We start from the raw sequence: 22,213 nt of genomic DNA, 5'->3' as shown, positions 1-22,213 counted from the left end.
CTCTTCTGCAAAGTCAGATGTCTGGACAAATTTCATGCTCTGAAATCAACAGAGAAAATTAGTGCTGTCAGTGCTAACAGCCTCAGGAATTAACTTTCTGGACACTTTACACAACCAAGTTTATCAAAGGAAGTTTTTACTTTTGCAGGAATTCTTAAATGATTTCTGCAAAACATTCCAGGAATGGTATTTTCCAAATGAATACAACACTAATACCCATCATTCCTCTCTGACCTGTGCAGTGCCAGATGCCTCAGCAGGAAACCCCCACACACACAAGGAATCACACACCTCTAAGTCCAGCCACGTCACCAACCTCTGAACAAGCTGACCAAGACATGTTGCAGGGTGTACCTGCTAAGAAATTCTAGCTGTAACTACAGTTACAACTATGTGGTTTAGCTATTTAAATACCAAAAATACCACCAATCAGGATTATTTTTTCCAATTTACCACTAATAACAAGACAACTGAACATGGAAAGGCCAAGGATTGCAGCAACACCTATGGAACGCTAGTAATGAGAGGTGGCAAAAGTGCAAAAAACCCTTGTTTTCTCAAGATCTTCTACCCAGCTCTGTATGATGCAAACTATGTACACTGATGTGCTATTCAACCATAAAATCCCAAAAGCTACTGATAAGCTCCTAGCCAACAGAAAGCTGCAGATAGCAGCACAAGCAGACAAGTTTTGCTTGTTTACTTACTGTTAGAATATAGACTGATTAATCACAAAAGCAGAAACATATCAGTATTCCTACTGCTTTCCTGTCTGTTTGACAATAATTTCTGATGTCACTCTTCAGGTTGTTTTCTGTTAAATAAACCTTCTGCCAATACTCACAGTCACAAACCAAAGATGGTATCTTGAAGAGTGGGGGTACAAAAGTCATACAAAATCTAAAACCACAAACAAGCTATCAGAGATTATTGCACAGCTGAAAGTCAATGCTCCCACAATGCACACATGATTTAAAAAAGGAAATAAAAACAACCCCAGTGTTGCAGCTACACAGACCTGACATTAATGCTAAACTAGTTAATTGAGGAGCAAAAGCACCTCTTGACATTCTAACTGTTTTCTAGCTAGCAATTTCTTATGATTCATGCAGTGTAGGTTTACCTGAAATAGACTACAACAAGAAAAATCAAAGTAATTACAGAAGTATGAATTTGCCTCTCTCATTCAAGTTTAGAGGCAAGAGCTTAGATATTTTTTTCCCAGGAAACAGTGAATCCTTAAACCATTCTCACATGAATCAGCCCATAAAAGTAGTGCTATCTTTGGTTCATTACATTAATCAATAATTTTCCTCTTTAGCTCTGTGGAAGGCACAAGAAGGCCACAACCACGACATTCCTTCCAACTCTATCAGTAGTCTACAACAAGAGTAATCCTGCAGAATGACATTTCCTCAGACAAACACCTAAAACCTGCCTTCAGAGGAGGGAGACAACACTCAGTGACACATCAACTTCTAGGCAACATGAAGGAAAAAAATGAAAGTGGCTTCTCTACCAATGTGAGATTTCTCAGGAGCATTCTGCTTTCAGTGGGTCCAAAGAAGCTCCCCAGAGAGAAGTGTGCTTGTGTGAACAGTCTGGAGGTCCTCATGCCCCCCTTGCACCTCTATGACAACACAATCCTTGCACGCTGTAAATTATCAGAACTGGAGTTGAACCTTTTGTCTGCTGGGAAGCTAAAACAAAGTTTTCTGCTTGAAGCCAGATAACATGAGATGTAGACCTACAACATAATAGCACACTTCACCCAAAACGGGTGTATTTGTTAAATGGTCTGAATTAGATCATAAAGAATTTTCTTAGTAGTTTTTCTAGCATCATTATGAATCTTCCTCTGAAGTGCATTACACTTTTTTGCAGAACAATTATTTGCGAACAGACAAAATAAATTTCACTGACTCCTAATCCCAGGTAACCTTTCCTGTCAAAGGACTAACTGTGGGAAATATCCAATAAATGCAACAAGCAGGTGAAGTAAAAATGTCAGACTACAGACCAATGCTCATTCCTTCCCTCCAAGCTACTTCTGCATCATGGCCAAGACAGTCAAGAGGAACAGATGCAAATTCAGCCTCGAGAGAGGCTGTGAAGCCAAATCTTGTTGCGCTATTCGGAAGCATATACTGCACCCACACTGTGCCAAATGAGGGAATCAAAACATTTATAATTTTGCCCATACATTCTCTAAACCTACACATAATTAACCAGAGATATATTAATAACAACACATAGAACTAATGTGTATTTCCACAACACTGAAAATAAACTAGGAAGTTTCTTCTACTGAATTTGAAAAACTTTAGATCAATCAAAAATAACAATTATTGTTCAGAGATACTCACTGCTTGTATCATTCCCTTTATTCACGCCCAATGGACCTCTATATTTTATTAATTGAAACAGTATCTTTCCTTCTGTTCCTCAGAATTCTTTGTAATATTTTTTCTTTTGTTTGTGTCCTTTTTTTCCATCAGCTCTTTTTCAAATTTAGCACTGCTTAGGTCATGAGGAGCGATCAAACTCAACTTTTAAGGCATCTTACAGAATTCTTCAGCTTTCCTTATATTCAAGCAGCTAATGAAGCCAGGCCTGATGGACTACGAATGCTGTCTGTGCACTTGTTAACTAGCACCATCTTGATATCTACACGTGCATTGTGACCAGAGATTTAGGAGTTTTATGCCTAGAGAAAATATTAACTACATACTGATGGTAAAGAATAAAATATTTTAGTTTAGTTTCATCAATGGTCTTTACTGTGTCAATATATTGAACTTACAGGACACTTTTCCTGACCACTACTTTCAGTGAATACTAGGTACCACATATTTTTTAAAACAAAGAAATTTCATGGAGCCTGTCCCCTTATTTCACCTTCAGCAAATCATAGTTAATAGGTCTGATTTTAACAAAGCATGAAATTACACCTCAGCACAGTAAATTAACAAGCAACAACAGGGACAGCTGTTGTATTTCTTGTTGTCATCAGTTCACATATATCTATTTATATTCCTCCCTTATTAAAAACAAAATCTACATAATACGTAATGAAGCAAAACATGCAAGACCTTTGCAATAATTCTACTCTCCTTACTCGGCAATTCAGGTTTGTACAAATTTATGATCAGTATGCAGAAATGCCACAATTTAAACTTGTATTTCTCTATACATATTGACAAAACCTGACATGAAAACATAAGCCAGGTAATTCTTGATATTAAAGTTCAAGTCTAAGTTCAGTTCAGAAAGACAAGAGCAGGCATGGGGAGAGCAGTGGAAGATTCACTCCCTGGTGATCAGTGAAACCTTAATTAGAGCTGTGCATGGCACTTCTTGAAAATTAATGTGCTCTTAGGGTATAGGAATTTTCTACAGCAAAAAAGTCTATGTTAGTGTTCACCAGTTTCCATAGACAGTGCTTCAGTTCTTACTACAGATTTTGGTAGTGTGTTTTTGGTTTTTTTTAGTCTTTCCTTTTGATGCACTTGCACTGGACTCTCACCAAGATCTCCAAATAATTGACCCAGCCCTGTAGCTGTGAATCAAGAGAAGCTAGTCCAGATATTTTTGATTTTTCCAGAGGGCATGAACAGGAGAAAAAGTTAAGTTCTTGAAAATCCAGAAAGGGATTTTTCAAAGAAAATCAGGAACACTTGTTGCTGTGCATCAGCAAACATGCTTTTCCTAAAGGGGAATAATTTACTGTGTAAAGAAAACATTTCTACTCTTAAATTTCTGTCAAGGTGAATGGCTAGCATATTAAGAACTTCTGGTTCATATCCAGAACTTCTTGTTCTTCTATAAATATATAACAGTAGACTTTGTGCTACACCTTATTTTACACAGAACATGTTGTGATGGGTATAATTTTGATCTTTTATAAGCACAGAACTGAAATATTATTTTAATAGTATCTAGTTGAACACAGAACAATCCAATTGTGGTGGGGGAAATGTAGAAAAAGATCCTTATTTTATTACTTGCGGCCTTTCAGTACTTAAAGGGAACTTATAAAAGAGAGGAAGAGTAACTTTTTACACAAGTGGAAAATTTTAAGACAAGTGGAAGGAGTTTTAAACTAAAAGAGGGGAGATTTAGATTGGATGTTAGGAAGAAATTCTTTATTCAGAGCTAGGAAGGCACTAGAACAGATTGCACAGGGAAGCTGTGGATGCCTCATCCCTGGAGGTGTTCAAGCCCAGCCTGGATGGGGCTCTGAGAAACCTGCTCCAGTGGAAGCTCTCATGAAATGATCTTTATGGTCTCTTCCAACCCAAATTATTTTATGATGCTATGATTTGTCAGCCAGCTAATATTAATAGAAATAATTCATGGAAATTCCTTTGGGAAGAAAAATATAACTATTACAGAACTGACTATAATTCATTGCCACCAAAATCTACAAATCTCAATGAGTTATCCTGTTTGTCTGTGTATCATGACAGCCAGTTTTATAACACTGATTAATTAATTCAGAATACTCACAGGTTCATTAAATGTATAACAGAAAAGCTTCTAATCAATATAAAAATTAGCAGTATGGAATTATTTTTAGCAAAAAGACAAGTTGGAACTATGTAATGACTAAAAATGCTAGAGTTCTCTGTCTTGTAACAACTCGTACTCATAACATTATTATAATATCAACAACATCCTTTTCCTCCCTATGTTGTTTTTTTCTGTTTATACAAATACAATGGTTGAGTATGTGAATTATAAAGTCAATTGCCGTCTACAGTAAGAAAAATTATAGAATATTGCCAGCTCTTTAAATAGACTTCAGAATTGTCTATAACTATATAGTAATAGACAATGTTTCAAATATTTTAGATGAGGAAAAAAAAAAATTCTTCTTTTTTTTCCTCAAATGCAGACACACTATTAAAATCAGCATGTTTGCAGGATTCCCAACAATGCATTTGTTCTCTGGGAGGCTGTAAATCTACTTTACTGCTTAGTGTGCAATACAACACTCAGCGTTTGCATCCTGTCAGGGACTTTTCTCCATGTTCTCACCTATGATTTTTCCAAGTCACTTCTTTACTTTTGTCCCAACTGTTGTCTTATCTTCACTGAATATAAATATCTCTAATGGATACACACCCACCCACATGCATACATATACATGTGCACACAAAATACCAGGATTTCTCAGGGAGACACAAAGAATATAACAAGAGCAATTAAATAAAAGAGAAGACAAAATTGAAATAAATTAGCCTATTCTACCTCAATCTTTTCTCTTATCATTTGTGTTCTTTTAAGGCTACTGTTATGATACTGGAAATCCACCTGACTACTGCTAATTAAACCTATCAAATAATACTGAACATCTGACTAATTCAATTATTAAGACAGCATTATCAGAGGAGCACTTTTTCTTCTCTCTTGCTTGACTAATTGTAAAGTCTCCTTGAATTGTCCTGAAATAGCCCATCTGGATTCTTTGTAAAAACCAAAATAAATACTCCAATGTTGGAGTAATTTTAATGCACTTAGGATAACACAGAACAATTGCTGAAGTTGCACCAGTACTGTGTGAATATTTATATAATAAAGACAATAACATTCAGCTTTGACTTCCCAACTCAAAGTGCAGAATTAAGACTTTAATTTCTAACAGATTTGCTTGTATTGGTACGTACTTTATAGTTGTCTCAAGTTACATCAGAGTAGTAAAGAAATACTCAGATAAAGAAGCACATTTTGAAGAAAATCAAATAAATATCAGGAGATTTTTCTGAAACTTCATAAGGAGTTTGGAATGTGGAGGGCCAGTGTTTGCAAGTTTTTATTTGGTTGAAGATTTTATGTCAAACTAAATTACCTATGCTACCCACATATAGGTGTTGCTGCTACTTTAAAATAGAGTGCTAGATAACGAAAAAAATCTGAAATTACTACTTTTAAATAATTAAACACCTACTATCAGTTTTGAAACATTTTCCAGTAGTGCTTCTCCCCTTATAATTTTCAAGAACTTGCTATCTAGGTGATGCATAGTTCAACTATGATAATTACATCCAAAAGGGAAAAAAATTAACATATTGCTGAAATTGTAGCTTGCAAACTCCCAATCTCCTTCAGGGTATACTTTTTTGGCATATTTACATATTTTCAAATTATATCTTTTGACAGGGACTAAGAACTTAGCTATTCTGTTCTAAGCTCTACCACCACCCACGTGAATCTGCCAAAATCAAGCCTAATGTTTTTGGTTTCTTGTGTAAAATGGATCTTTTAATATTCTTCTTGCAATTTTGCTAGGAGAGCAAGTTTGTATCTCCCAAGTATTTTGATGTCAACAATTAGACTCAAGATGAAACCCACAGTTTAAATCCGTAGGTGGAGTTTATTGTGAGATATATAAAAAATCAAATCAGTTCATTTTAGCTTGAAGAAAATTCTTTGCCACAAGTGACACAATTGTAAAGGGCACTATCATATCATTTAATAACTCTGAATCCCAAAGACGTCTCAGTCACAGCAGGCACCCGCACATGAAATCTTTGCAAAGAGCTTTTAGTAGTAGTTTCACACTCTCATACAAGTTTGAATAATTTCTACCCTTCACTTTTAAAATAATTTCTGAAAAACAAGTAATTGCAGTTTAGCATGCATCACAGTGGATGTATAATCTGTAATGAAACAGCATGAAAATCTTTCTTGTTGGATTCTAAACCTTAACAGGTTTTAAGGAAAACGTGAGATTTAGTTATTTACTTAGAGGAAAAATGTTTGTTTGGGCTTTACTACAATACAGAGAGTGAATAACAGCACATGTTACCACATAATGCACTTGGAAAGGTTTTCTTCATAATTAAGCTGCAAGTCAAAATGCCAAAATGAAGGGGTTTTTTTCCCACCACAGTATTATATGAATTAATATTTAACAACAGAAAAAAAGAACTTACAGGTAAAGCAATCTTTCAGAAAACTTCTGCTATGACAGAGCTTCATGTGACCTTTCACATTACTTCCTGGGTTCATTTCCTAAAAGAAATAGAAACGGGACACATGTGAAACCAGTTGCAATGTTAAAATAGCATCTATTTCATTGCCTTAAAACAGGTTAAGAAGCAAGGTTTGGGAAAACTTTTTAGGCTGGTGTCTTCCAAAAGGCAGAACCTAAAGAAAAAATTCTGGACTTGAAAGGTAATCTTAAATAATTTTTATCAAATCCTGTACCAGATACTGGTATCCATTAAACTTTCTGTAGACTTTCAGACTGATTTGAGATTAGTCCTTGACCTTCCTGAGCACAGGGAAGTCATACATGATCTTCCCTCTATTAATCACACTTGTACAAAACGCCTGTGCATAGCCAGTTAACCCATATGGCATTAGCAGGATAACATTCAAATATACAATGCTTAATAAAACAAACAAAAAAAAAAAGCCAAAACATGTAATTAGCACTCCAGCAATGTTTTTGCTGTAATAGTTATCTCATAAGAATAGCAAATACAAGCCCTGCAAGGGACTCGAGCCAGCTAAAGAATGGAGGTGCACAGGGAGCTGTGGGGGTATTTGCAGCAGAAAGCTCCATCCTGGAGGGCAGTGAATCCCACAGCTGCTGCTTGGGGAGGTTTGCAGCGTGCTGGAGATTCAGGTCAGGACATTGCAAAGGGCTGCTGCAGACTATGACCCTCTGCTGCTCTTCCATATGAGCACTGAAGATGATGCCAGAGGCAATGAAGAAAGCATCGAGCACTGATTATGCTGCTAATTATGTGGGGAGGTGGGGTCAAGTGCATGGAGACCCCAGGCAGTTTTCTCTTCAATCCTTCCAGAAAAGCAGAAGGGTGAAAAAGGTAGCAACAGATCCCATAAGAATTTGTTGTGCAGTTGGTGTGGGCTACAAGGTTTTAGATTTTAAACAATCATGGGATGTTCTACAAGAACAGAGGATGGTTTAGCAGAGATGCTGCCCACATAGGTAGATAAAAACATTTTGCCAACAGGCAGGCCAATCCAGTAATGAGAATTCAAACTAGGAATAACAGGAGTAGGAGGGCATGACCAGCAATCAAGAGAGGAAGTAAAGAACCAGGCTGGCAAGCAAAGAGTATGGGGAAATGTCAACAGGAAGAAATTTGTAAGCAAAAAACCAGGGCTTGTAGAGGTCCCACCCCAACCGTGTACATGTAGATAGGGAAATGCCTTCCAGGCAGTAGTAAAGGTATTCTATCTTTGCTAGGAAAAAAAACCATGCTTTTGTGCCTCTTCATACAGCCTGTTTGCTAATGCACACAAGCAAGGCAAACAGGACAAATTAAAAGGTCTGTATGCAGCTGGAGAATTTAAACTTTACTGGGATCACAAACATGGGTAGATAGCTCATATAAACTTGAAAAGTAAAAGTTTCTGCTGGTGCTGTGCAACATAAGGAAGGCTATGAACAATGGTCTCTCTGTCACAAGATATGAATGAAAAGGTATCTCCTGATGGAAATCTGTCACAAAAGTTATGCAGAAGGCCAATACACTGAATGTCCTCTTCATCTCACTCTTCACTGACAAAACCATCCCTCAGCTATCCCAGGTCCCTGAAAACCATAGGAAAGCCTGGAGCATGGCAGATTTCCTCTCAGTGGAGGAGAGACAGGTTAGGAAGCATTTAAACAAACTGGACACACACAGACCCATTGGCCATAATGAGATGCATTGCACATATTGAGGGTTGGCTGATGGCATTGTGAGAGCGCTCAGTCACTGAAAGATCAAAAAGGATAACAGATCAAGGTGAGGGGAGGAAACTCTGAGGACTGGAAGAGAATAAATATCACCTCTACTTCCAAGAAATTCAGTCCCAGCCTCACCTCAACTCCTAGGAAAGGAATGGAGAAAATAAACCTGAAAGCCATTGTCAAACAGAGGAGGAATAAGAACGTATTTGGACATGGCAAGCATGAATACATAGAGGAGAAATTGTGCCTGACCAACCTGATAGCCTTTCACAATGAGCAGGCTGACCCAGTGGACAAGGACAGAACACTGAACATTGCTTATCTTGACTTTAATAATGTTTCTGTCACAGCCCTGCATTGTCTTCTCCCTGAAAAACTGATGAAATACAAAAGAGATGAATGGAGAGTAAGACACACAGAAAAGTGACTAAACTGCTGGCCAAAAAAGGTTGTACATCAGAAGCACCAAGTTCACCAGAGGCTAGTCATCAAAGGCACACACCAAGTGTCAATAAAAAAGCCAGTACTGGTTCAGCAACTCATCAATAACTTGCAAGTTGAGACACAATGCATAGAGATACTACAAAACTAAGAGCAGCTGATACAGAGGGTTTTCCTGCCATTCAGAAAAACCTTGGCAGGCTGAGAAATGGGCCAACAGTAGCTTCATGAAGTTCAATACAGGGAAAAGGTGAAGTGCTGAACTTGGCAGGAATAATCCTGTGCGTATTGGCAGAAAAGGACTTGAGAGACAACAAGCTGGCCATGAGCCAGCAGCATGACCTCACAGTAAAGAAGTTGCACAGCAACCCACGCTGCATGTGGAAGAGCATCACCCACACAGTGAGGGAGACCATCCCTCCTCTCTGCTCAGCACTGGTGAGCCACCCTGAATGCTGTAGTGGGTGGCTCAGAACTGGGCCCAAGAAAAAGTGTTACTGCAGCAAGGCCAGCTAAAGTTTATGGAGGTAAGTAAAGGATTGGAGCACGTTTTGTATGAGGAGAGGCTGTGAGAGGTGGGGGGCCTTGAGAAGAGAAGCTCAGTGGGATGTGTCCTATGCTTACAGATACCTGATCAGTGGCAGAATAAGGCAGGCAGAACTTCTCAGTGGCATCAAGTGAAAGGACAAGAGGCAACAAGCACAAATTAAACACAAGAGATCCCATTTAAACTTTTTTCTATGAGGGTGGTCAACCAATGGCACGAGTTCCCCAAGATGCATCTCCATCCTTGCAAACATCCAAAATCCCACAGGGCACAGTCCTGGGCAGTATGTGCTAGCTGACCCTGTGACCCGGCTCCGACCAAAGGGCTAGACAGTCTCCAGAAGTCCCTTCCAACCACAACAATTCTATGATTCTGGAAAGTTATTTATTTAACTGGTCTCTGCTTAAAATAAATTGAAAAGAGGTTAAATTAATCACCCATGAAATTTCTTCTCCACAATGCATGGGGGAAAAAAAAGTATAATCAACTTTGTGTTTTAGCTAGTGTAAAAAGGCTTAAAAAGGTTATAGCTAGAAATATATAGGAACTCTGATCCTAATGGATGTCACCATGTCTTTTGGGCTCCTGGATATTGATGGCAAGATTTCAAAACCATAGATTAAATGCAACAGGAGAAATTCAGATGCTTTGATCCAATTAGATGTCTCTCCGCAGATATTCAAAACCCAGCTGGAGGTCTTCCTGTGTTACCTGCTCTAGCTGACTCTGCCTTGGCATGGGGGTTGGACCAAATGATCTCCAGAGGTTGCTTTTAACCCTAACAATTCTGTGATTCTGTAATTTTGAAAGACAAACATTTTCCCCAATAATTCCTGCTGCTAACACTCCTAGTTTCCCATGAGAAAGCAGAACGTAAAAAAACATAGAACTTCAGATAGGTATTCATATCTGATATTAAATATGTATTAATAACCAATGCATCAAATGTATTTCCTTTCATAATGGAATGGTATACTGAAAAGCCAACAAACTTTTCTCTGACCACTCAAAATAGTTGGCTAACATGCACACTAAAAATGTGAATCACCTGCATGGTGTTCAGTGGAACAGAATTTCATGTCATTCTATACTACAGGAAAACACCAACACTTTTGTAAGCATTAATAGGTTTATGACAGCATCTCCCAAAGAATTGTTCCACTCATGTGGAGACATCAACCAGTGGAATAATTTTTATAAGTCATGAAGAACAGAACCACAATTAGACTGTAGAAAATCTGAAGAAATATTTTATAATCAACAGATTACTTAGAGGAAAAAAAAAACTCTTTTAGCAGTTGAAGTCATACATCTTCAAGGGATCAGATAAAGCTTTTATTTTTCCATAAGCTTTTTCTTTCTGCAAGTTTGAATTTGGGTTGTTGAAAAGAAATTACTACTAATTATATTTTAAAATTTCTAATGACATATTTCCTTAGAGAAAAAGTAAACAGCATGTGCCTATTTTATTTGTTGCCAGGCAGAACAAAGAACACAAGTTAAACAGAAATAGAGTATATTTTTGCACACAGGTACTCATACAAAGGCATGTTATATGTACATAGTCACATGGGCATCTTTTGTGTTCATGTTGCTATGGAAACAAACTTGCATGTAATCAAACATGATTACAAAGACATTCTAGCTCTTAGAGTATGAGTCTTTTCATTCTTAAATCAAGGATAAAAGCTGCTTTATAAGATTATAGAAGAGATGCCAGTAGTAAAGAGCATCTGAAGCTAACAAAATTATAATATCTGAAACACAAAGATTTTTCATTTAATACTGTTTGTGTACTTAAATGTAACTTCAGAGACTAGCCCAAAACAGCAGCAGATTATGACAGAGTAAGGACACTACAGATTTTGCATACACAGAAGATGTGGCAGATAAACCTAGCATTTTCTTTGATTTCTTGAAAACAAAATTTATAGGAAACTTTCACCGTGGAACTACTCATATCAAACAGCATGCCCATTAAAAAAAGGACAAATCAAAGAACTATACTATATAGATTTAAGTTCCTGTTTTCCTATTTTTTTCACAGAGCATTAAACAATCCCTATTCAATACCTGTATCTGTTTTATTTATCTTGGTCCATCTGCTCTGCAAATGTTCTTGCAAAGCAGTTTCCCATGGCAACACCAAATATCACATAGACTCAGTCTTCTGTCAAAGCCCTTCTAACTGATCCACTCCTGAATTTCAAACAGCATATTTTCCTGCAGTATTTAAGTAAATAATAAATGGAGGATTTCTTCAAGAAAAAAAAAAAAATCTACATGAATGAAATAAATACCCATGATTAAGCCCCACTCTTCAAGCATTTATTTTTTATTTTATTGTTTTGGTAACTTCATGTTTCAAGACTATTACATTTAAATAATCTAAGACAAGGTGGAAGATAGGTTATTTAAAAATCCTGTCAATCTCATGGTAGTTTTTACTTGATTAAAATTTCAAAATTGATGTGTTACATGTAGCAAAACAAATTGTGCAAAAGCTTTAAAGAATAAGGAAATAATATGTTGAAATGTAAGTTTTGGAATGAAAAGACTACAATGGCTGCTTACTGTGGGACAACTTCTGATAGACTTCATCACCTACAAATTATTACTAGCCAGCCCCTCTAATTTTTACATCCTCATATTTATAATGCTCAAATACATGAGGAAAATTTCTCAATACATTTTCATTCAAGTTAAACTAATAACACTGATTTCATGAAAGTAACTCCTGTTTTACCTGAGATTCTATCTTGAGAACCCATTCTCCCTAAATTAAGACACAGAAGAAACAAACATTTTTTTAAGTGAAGTTATTCTGAAAAACTCAAAGTAAGCATCAAAAAATCCCAAACTCTTCAGTAAATATCACCCTAGTCCTGAGCACACCTATTCTGCATGAAAGTGCAACAGAAGCATTATTCAAGCTGTACATTAAGGAATAAATGTTCAGACTTAGGAAAAGTACTCTACTGAATTTCAAAGTCTAATATCTTTTATTTTACATTTGTCAGACCAAAACCAAGATCAGCTAGGAACAAGCCCTGTGGAGATTTGAAAAATAATCAGACTTCTGAGCCACTTCTACACCACAACACTTTAGTTTATGGTAGTGTTTATAGCCTAGAGCTACTTTAAGAACTCCTACTATTTAGCAATCTCAGATCCATAATAAACAACAGGATTAAATTCACACAATAATTTTCCATCAGCATCCCCTCCTGTCCTGGTTTTGGCTGGGATAAAGTTAATAGTGTCCTTAGTAGCAGGCACAGTGCCGTGTTTTGGATTCAATGCGGAATAATGTTTTAACAAGCTCCTGGTTTTGGCTGCTGCTCAGCAGGGCTTACCCCAAATCAAGGACTTCTCAATCTCACGTGTTCTGCCATTCAGGAGGTGCACCTGAAGCTGTGAGGGAGCACAGCCAGGACAGCTGACCCCAAATGGGCAAAGGAAAATTCCACACCCCAGAATATCACTCCAATATAACGTCCCCAGTATATAAACTGGGAGAAGCTGGCTGGAAGGGGCTGATCGCTACTTTCAGAAGGGCTGGGAATCCATGAGCAGGGGGTGAGAAGTTGTATCATGCATTACTTGTTTCTCTTGGGTCTTATTCATACAATCAGTCCTTTCCCTCCTTTTCATTACTAATCTTATTTTTACTATTAGGATGATTATTATATTTTATTTTGTTTCAATTACTAAACCCACAAATCCTACTTTTTTTTCCTGATTCTCCCCAGTGGAGGGTAGAGGCAGAGAGTGGGTGAATGGCTGCCTGATAATCAGTTGCCAGCAGGGATTAAATCACCCTACTTTTCCCTGTCATTTCCTTGGGTTATTCTTGGGTTTTCCAGGCACACTCATCTGCTCACCTTGGAATTTGGCCCAAACACGTTTTGCAGATTAGTCTAGATTTCTGGTCTCTATGGTGAAATTCTGTACAATTATTCTGCTATTTTTAGTTAGAAAGACTTCTTTACGTGTTTTAGACATAAATGACACCATGGACTAATGAAGTAAAATATGGCATTTCTACAGAGCACAGGACAGATCTACAATAGGAGGATAATTCAGCTGGTCTGTTGTATATGCAGCAAGTCGGTCCACTTGATGAATATATGCAAATATTGCTGGAGGCATAAATCCAAAATACAATTACAAGAGCCCTCTGCCTGCAAATAAGAGCACATAAATATGTCTTTACAAAACTACCACGTGTATGCTCAGCTGCTACCTACCTTTCCTGTGGTTTACTACCCATCAGCCAAAGTACACTGCCTACAATTATCTGTGGACAGAACTTCTAATTATTTGTGATGAATAATAGATGCATTTTATCATTACACACTAAAAACTTCTATTCTGCGTTTTTAATAGGCCATTGAAATAAGCCTGTGGATTTATGAGTGACATGTTTATGGTTCTAATGTATTTTATTTTCCAGGGAAAGACAGGTAGCAGCACTGATTCCATCAGTCACTAGGGTCATCCTAAAAACTGCTAATTCCATCCTTAATTGTGTAACTGTAACCATGAATGGGTTTTATTATTCTTTACTGTACACAGAGTGTTTCTCTTAAATATGTAGGTTAGTTCTGTTTGTAAGAAAATCAAAGTCAAAAATATTTCAGCCAAAACTGCAGTGAAAGCTATAAAAAGAACATTAAGTTTTCATCAAACCACACATACTTTGTGTTTACGTGTCCATAGGAGGATTAGATTTTGACTCATTTTAAAATACCATAGTAAAAACATCAGTCATGAAATGATCAGTGACAGTAAATTTCATCGCTTTCTACTGCCTGTGATACATGTGAGATGAACTGGCTACAAAGCAGAGCATATTTTGAAAAATATTTTTCAAATATGCTACTTCAAAAGTTATGATTTCATCTAAAAATAAAATAGAAATTCTTAGAGAACTAACATCGTGCTTTTTCTGAAAATCTGAAAGGCTGTAATAAAGACTTTAAGTTATTACAATCTATTCTGCAAATGGCTAAGCGGCCAGGACCACGTTCATTTATGCTTTGTCCTTTTAAGCTTTCAGGGTGCTGTGTAGCCACAGTAACTATGCTTTTTTGCTGCAAAATCCATTAGCTGGTTTCAATCTGGGATTCAATACCACCATAATCAAAGCCAAAGATTAAAAAAATTGTGATTAAGAAAAAGATTGTTGGTGACAAGCATTTCTTTTAAAAGCAATTTCTGCATATCTATGCTTTATACATAACAGCAGAAGAAACCAAAAGATTAAAAGGACATCAAAAGATAAATTCAAAATTAATTTTAAAACTAGGTTACCATCAGGAATTACAAACTACTACCTCAAACTAGACAGTTCAGAAGACTAGGATAAGCTCTATTCTGCACCCTATTTGTATGTTGTTTTTAGTCACAACAGCACTAAACAACTACAAATGCCAGCTCACTCCTGACACTGGCTACAGATAAACTAAACAAATGACATTGTCACTGTTGGCTTGAATCCCAATTACAAGAAGGTACACTTGGTAACCAGAAGGAGGCACATTTTTTGCAAGCAATTGGTATATACTCCACAGCTGGAATTTCAAAGTGTAGGAATACATTCCACTAACCATTTATTTAAAAATAAATTCCTTGAGTCTTTGTACTCAAAGGAATACCGTATTCTTTAACTGAAAATTTTCATTGCCACCTCAGCTATTTTACTATTAGTTCATCCTCTGCTGATTTTTCAAATTCCATTTGCTTCTGCATTATATTAGAATCAAACATGATTCAAAGATAAAATATCTGCCATGTGCAAGAAGTGTGCATATTTGGGCTGAGGAAGAGGAAGATATCCCCTAATAAGAGAAAATTATCCATACTGGCATTTTATTTCTGCATTCTAGCTCCACATCCTGCCATAGCCCTTCTTGTAACAAGCAACAAGAAACAATAGCAAGGCGGTGGTTGTGTAGGGTAAAGACAGACTGGATTATTTTTAAGAGACCATAAAAATTGCAAAATGCACTCATGCTTGCATTCAATAGAATTAAAAAAAAATAAACTTCATGAGTTACCTGAATCTAAACCTTCTCCTTTTTCCCTCTAAGACGTAACTTGTAAAGCTCTGACTCCACTGAAGTTAACAACAAAACTGCCATAACCTTCACTAGAGCAAGATTTCACCACATGAATATTTAATGACAAGGATGACACCAGAGAGGATTAAAGGTCATGCTTTCTCTGTCACCACAGCAGAGGACAAAGTCATGGCTCCTACAACTAGCTTGTCCAACGATTCTGTGATCATCAGCTTGGCCCTGCTCTAAATGAGAATGACAACACATTCCAGAAGTCACAGTATAAAGCAACACTAATGGTTTCCAGGAGTTCAACTCTGGAAGAAAGATGCCTAAAATGCTTCTTTCAAAGTACTCTTGGTTCTGCCTTTTAAAGAAGAACTGACAAAGGCTCACCTTCACTTCAAAACAGTATGAGCATATTGAGGAAGGCAGAGATGCCCTTAACAGAGCATTTTGACAAGACACCCTTTGTCATTAGCAGTGACTGCACAATTTCACCCAATTGGCGATAGAACAAAGTACTTCTGTATATATTGATAGAATACTCTATGAACTGAAATCTTAGGAGAAGATTTTAGGTCCTTTTCCCACCCAGTCTTCCAGATGCTGCTCACAACAGGAAAGCAGCACCAATGTTAAAAAACTCACAACAGGAAGCAGCACTGATAGTAAAAATCACAGGAAATCAAATCCAGGCCTGACAGAATTACAAAAGCAACCCAAAACAAAACGAAAAACCAACCAAACAAAAACTGCAATCACAACAAATCAGAAAACCTGGAGATTTCATAGAGTGTAAAGAGGCATAGGTGCTCCCAGCAGACTTGCAAGTGCTGCAGAATCAAATGAGAGCTTTTGCAAGTAACACAGCTTAGAATGCCTTGATAAACACTAATAATTTTCTATTTCCACAGGCTTTAAATCAAAATACTGCACAGCATTGTCTATGTACATGCCTGTTTAGGTAACTTTAATATTCACCTACAGTTATTCCATAAATTTTTTGTCAAAATTTAAAAGCCATTGTTCCTTCTTTTTCTCATTAAACTAAGAGGCACCAAAATTTTAGGACACATTTTCATAGCTTTGGTTTCTCCTGGATTTAATTAAGGCGTTAATGCCTTCAAAGACCTAAGAGTAATCCACAAGTTTTAAATTATGAGGAAATACAAGCTAAACCTATCTTTAAAACCTGAAGTACCAATTAAAATAAACTTGGAAGAGAACTAGTCATCGGAAGTTTTATTTTGTTTGACACTTGAAAACAAAAGAACTTCACACCAAAAAAATGCCCATATGTCATCTTCATCTGAGGAGGCTCTCTAAGGATGTTTTCTATGTCCTATGTCTATGTTTCCTGTTCTTTCACATAAACCTCCCTGCTTACTCTCCATTCCAGTATTCTGCAGTTGCCATAGTTACCATTGTGCATGACCACACTGTGAGTGGTGACCTCACATTCAGTAAATCCCCAAAAGCTCAAAGTTTGCAAAATATTTCAAGGTTTGTGCAGAAATCTTGCCACAAATTTTCACTAAAAGACTGGCAGGTGCCAAAGCACACTCAAAGAACTGTCTCTTTTTGAAGACTGGATATTTTATTTGCTGAACTGCAAGCTTTCAGCCACAATGAGAATATTGGAAGAGAATTAAGGTATAGGAACTAGAATCACAGCAAAAGTCATTAAATATATTCTAAGAATTTCAACATGCAATTTTCACTATGATTCAAACAGTTTTAAATAAGGAAGGTGACCCAAGTGCAATCAGGTTTCCTCTTTCCAAATTCCAAAAATGACAAAGAAAAATCCTTAAAAGATCCTAAACCACAAGTTAGTAAACAGGACCCAAGTTATAGATAGCATTTATGGATGCACCTTCCATAGATGCTTTCATCACAGCTACCATGAACACAAAAGACACAACCAGAAACCTTTCTCCAGAGCTTGACAGATGGCAAAAATAAACCATATCATGACCATAACAGATAAGTAATTTAAAGTACAGCCTCATAATAAACAAAAGCAGATGTACTGGATTTCTGCATGAGGTTCCACAGCTTAGCCCTTCAGGAATAGGGAATATAAAGAACTCTGCTTAGATGAATTCTGTGCTGTGTTTGAAACTTTACTGTGATACAGATTACTATTGACTGATATACAAAATTCAGATACACGTTGCATCTCTCCAAGAAGCAGAATTTCTAGAAATGAATCTACATTTACTAAATGCAGTGTTGGATGCTTGGACCCTGCTAGAAGCTTCCAAAGAAACACTCTTCTCCCTACTTTTCCTGCAGATGAAAAGCACACACACGATTATGGGAACTGTCCTACCTTCCAAATATGTGACTGTCGCAAGAAATATAAGGTTAAGATTGAAGAACTTGCAGTATTTTGCTTTAATAAATTAGAATAGACTACATTTCATTCCATTTGTTCTATTCTGTTAGATCAGATGCCTTACATGCCACTCAACTTTTGTGTTTCCTACACCCCAAATCAAAAGAGAACATGATGAGATGACAAGAAACCATCTGGATTACATGAATATGATGCTAACAGGGAAAGGGACCTAATGGAATTATGAAAACATCATACCCATACACTTATTAGCGTACATAAAACTTGTAAATCAGATTTTTTTGTCACAGAGCATCTCTAGATCAACAGCACTAAGGATCAAATGTGAGAGAATGTTATTTTCATATTAATCCTGTGATCTTTCATATGCAAAGCAGCATCACCCTGTTCCTTACCTCTCAAAACTGCACCCTTATATGAACATACTTAAAGATTCCACATTGGTTTTAACCTTAGAATAACAATGACTAAAAGCCATCTGTGACAGCCCAGCACCTTGCCATAGATTCATTTATTTCCCTGCTTGGTATGTTTGGCATCTTTCTCACTTACATTTGCCAAGTTTTTTTAAATTACTCTTCTGATGACACTAACCCTGCTGATCTCAGGTTTCCCCATGTAGACAGAGCAACTAGAAGGGTTCTTGCCTTTCCATGCTGACCTGATATGAAAACAAGAGGACACTGGAAGATCAGTAGATTAACTAGAGCCAGATGAAGCACATGTTAATGCTTCCCATGAGCCTCAGAAATAAGGAAAGTACATTTCTGTACTTGCTGGTTGGCTTTTTAGATGAATTATGCTAACACATTATTGCCTTCTGCAAAGTACTTTCGTGTTTATGCAGAAACTACTGCATTTCCATGTGTATTTAAAAATCCTTGCTCACACCAACAGCTAGTATTAATCATGTTTTCCATCTAAAATCAAGAGTGATCAGCAACGAAAACTGTCCACAGTGTTTAGCTGAAAGCACTGTGGATCAGAAGCACCAAGTCCAGCCGTAGGCCAGCCATCAAAGACACACCCCAGGAGTGAATAGGAGAGCCAATGTTGTTCAATACCTCAATCAATAACGCCCAAGGTGAGACAGAGTGCCCCTTCAGCAAGTTCACAGACAGTGCAAAATCAGAAGCAGTCAATATATCAGACGGTTGTGCTGCTATTAAGAGGAACCTTGACAGGCTGAGAAAAGAGCAAAATACATGAAATGCAACAAAGAGGAAGTGCAAAGTCCTGATCCCGTGGAGGAACACCAGGCAGTGTTCCTCCATGGGAACACTGTAGGGCTGGGGCCAAGTTGCAGGGAAGCAGCTTTGTCAGGTGGGACCTGACAGTCCTGGTAGACAAGCTGACCATGAGCCAGCAGCGTGCCCTCACATCAAAGATGGCTCAGAGCAACTTGACCTCTCCAGGAGGTCAAAACTTTCCCTCTGTTCAGTACTAGTGAGAAACATCTAGAGAGCTCACTCCAGCCTCAAGCTCCCCAGTACAAGAGAGCACACTGAAGGGCAACAAAGACGATTAAAGGACAAAATGAAGCTGAGATGTAGTACACACAGTAGTGTTCAATTATTTGTGAAAAAAAAAAAAATCTTAAATAAACTAGGGAAAAGTATTTACAGGAATGAGTGGTTTTTTTCAATCGCCTTACACTATAATTTTTTCATAATGTGAACACTTGGATTTTATTGTGTAGATTTTTCAAAGTACCATCTGTTTTTTCAAGTCCTCAACAATTTTGCCATTAATAAATCTAAATCCCTGCCATCCTCATTCACTATACAAAACAGGCATTGTATATCACGCAAAATATGAAAAAAATTCACAAAGTTTGAAACTCCCTATGAAGCAAGCTGTACCTCCAATTTTGCATTTCCTACTTATCAGACAACTGTTTTACAATTTAAATGTTATGTCAACTCATCCATAACCTTCTTTTATGTTCTGTTTCAATACTTTGTGAATAGAATATTAATCTATCATTTAAATTAACATATAATTGAAGAAAACTCAGCTCTCTCAGCTCATGAATTTGAGAATTCATAGTACCCAGTTGTCAAGAGATACCCAGCAAGCTGTCATGACGAAGAAGTACTACACGTACCTTCCTGTCCCCAGATGCTGGCTCCTATTACAGACCTTCATTCCTAACACAGCAACAGGGAGTCATTCTACTTCTCCCTGAAACAATTTTTCCCACCTACCAATCCAGCTGGAATTTTTTCCTCAATTAAAATAATCACTGGCTTATTTTTTTTATGCTGAGTTTATTTAAACCTAGGTGTCTTCCAAGCTAACAGGAGGCTGCTCAGATGACCCTTTTTCTAAAATCAAGGAAGGAAGCAAAAGCAGAAGAAAAAAGTAGGAGGATTTTTGAGGTATTACTGAGTTTCAACTGTGTATGAATCTACATCTGCAGAAACCAAAAGGAAGTATAACACCATCTGAAGAATATATAATCAGTGACAGGGTGGATAAACTTGCTAGGTCACAGGGAATCTAGTACTTGCTTCCTCATGACAATAAAATACACCTGGGATGACTTAGAAGTAACAGAGATGTCATAATACAGCCTTTCATTTCTGTACTATGATTTCTGCAAAGAGGATATAAGATTTGCTATCTCTGATGGTGTCACTTGGAAGCAGCATTTAATTGACTGCCTCTCCCAGTGTGCCCTTTGCTAAATTAACAAAGTCCTACTTAACACGCTAAAGCAAGTACAACCACAGTTCCTGCATATATGAGATGCAATATCATGAAAATGCTGTCCAGAAGTTGGAGCAAAACATTTTAAGTTCACACCTTAGGCAATCCAGCTTCTGGAACAGGAGAAACATTCAAGGCACTGTCTGACCAGTAGCAGCCTCACTAACTTAACATTTTCAGTCCACAATTATGTATACTATAGTCACAAAATTTCCACTGCATAACTTCTTTTCTCTGCTAGGGAGGGTGCAGTATTATGCCCTTACATTAATTAAACCAAACCACAATACTATAATTGGTGTCGAAAAATTGTGCAACATACTTTTCCAGACAATATTCCTAATCAAATTCCTTAAGTGAATGGTTGGTGTTAAGAAAAACTTAATTTAAAACTGCCATAGGATCAAAAGTATTTTTAGCTGAAACTATTATTTTCACCTTTCTCAAGAAATAAACAAAACCAAAACAAACCTGGCTCCATTTTACATATGCACAAGCAAGGTACATCATCTCAGACTTTCTTCCTAGTAAATACTCAAGGAATACCAGCATTTCAACCACTGCTACACTGAGCTATTCTACACTTCATAAACTCAAGACACCATTTGGCTACCGAAAACATGAAAACACCATCATCAGTTTATTTCTATATTTTTTCCAGTAGGTGACTTTTGAAGATCAAGGGAGTTTCACTAGAATTGAAAAAGCGTGTTAAGGTCTTAAGGTGAGGGGAAAAAAAAAAAAAAAGAGAAGAAAGGTAAGCTTTGTAATTGCAACAATGGCTGGCATTTGCTTCTGCTTCTTCTGCGAGTTGCTGCACACTGCAACGGTCACTCAAATTTACCATAATCCAAAATCCATTCAATGGATTTACCCGCACTACTACTTCAGTCATCAACTGAAGTCATCAATTACAGCAAATTCTGATAAATTGATGCAGCAACTTTTTCTTGCAAATAATTTTGAATGAAAAATGAAATCTTGGAGTAAGGAATTTGGTTCTAAAGGGTAACCAGAATGAAGTTTTGCACACAGTCATATTTCCCCATCCCTGCACTGCAGGTTTCTGTGTACTGGTCTCAGATCAAGCCTGAAATTCTTGCAAGAATCTGGTTTGTAACAAACTCCAGGCAGTTCTTTTTCAATCTTCCAGAATCCTTCTAACCATTTTTAAAAACTGAGCTCACAGAAGCCAGACTGCTTCTCAAAAGCCCATCTTACTGCCTTTTTTAAGCCTTTCTAGTAGCTGAGTGAGTCTCTGACTACCTGCTCCATCCAGCCTAACAAAGCCATTCTCCAGGCAAAAATGGGGATCTGCTTGCTGGCAAGAAACAGTCACCCCTTCGTTGCCATGATTTCTTCCAAAAAAC

General features: G+C 37.2%; 1 protein-coding gene across 12 annotated transcripts in view; it reads right to left on the bottom strand.

The window, feature by feature from the left end:
* The window catches only part of MARCHF1 (membrane associated ring-CH-type finger 1), a 222,783-nt gene that overhangs the window by 141,302 nt on the left and 59,268 nt on the right, over positions 1–22,213 (bottom strand). For 10 of the 12 annotated variants that reach the window (XM_072928432.1, XM_030271420.4, XM_030271416.4 and 7 more), the window contains exon 2: positions 6,939–7,017. The gene's annotated coding sequence lies outside the window, so the exon portion shown is untranslated. Of the gene's footprint in view, positions 1–6,938; positions 7,018–8,969; positions 9,090–22,213 lie in introns of those variants that run through there. The other 2 variants (XM_072928436.1, XM_030271418.4) reach the window with 1 other exon arrangement.

This window comes from Taeniopygia guttata, chromosome 4 (assembly GCF_048771995.1).
Source record: "Taeniopygia guttata chromosome 4, bTaeGut7.mat, whole genome shotgun sequence".
Taxonomy (NCBI): domain Eukaryota; kingdom Metazoa; phylum Chordata; class Aves; order Passeriformes; family Estrildidae; genus Taeniopygia; species Taeniopygia guttata.
This window is presented reverse-complemented; position numbering and strand designations above follow the sequence as displayed.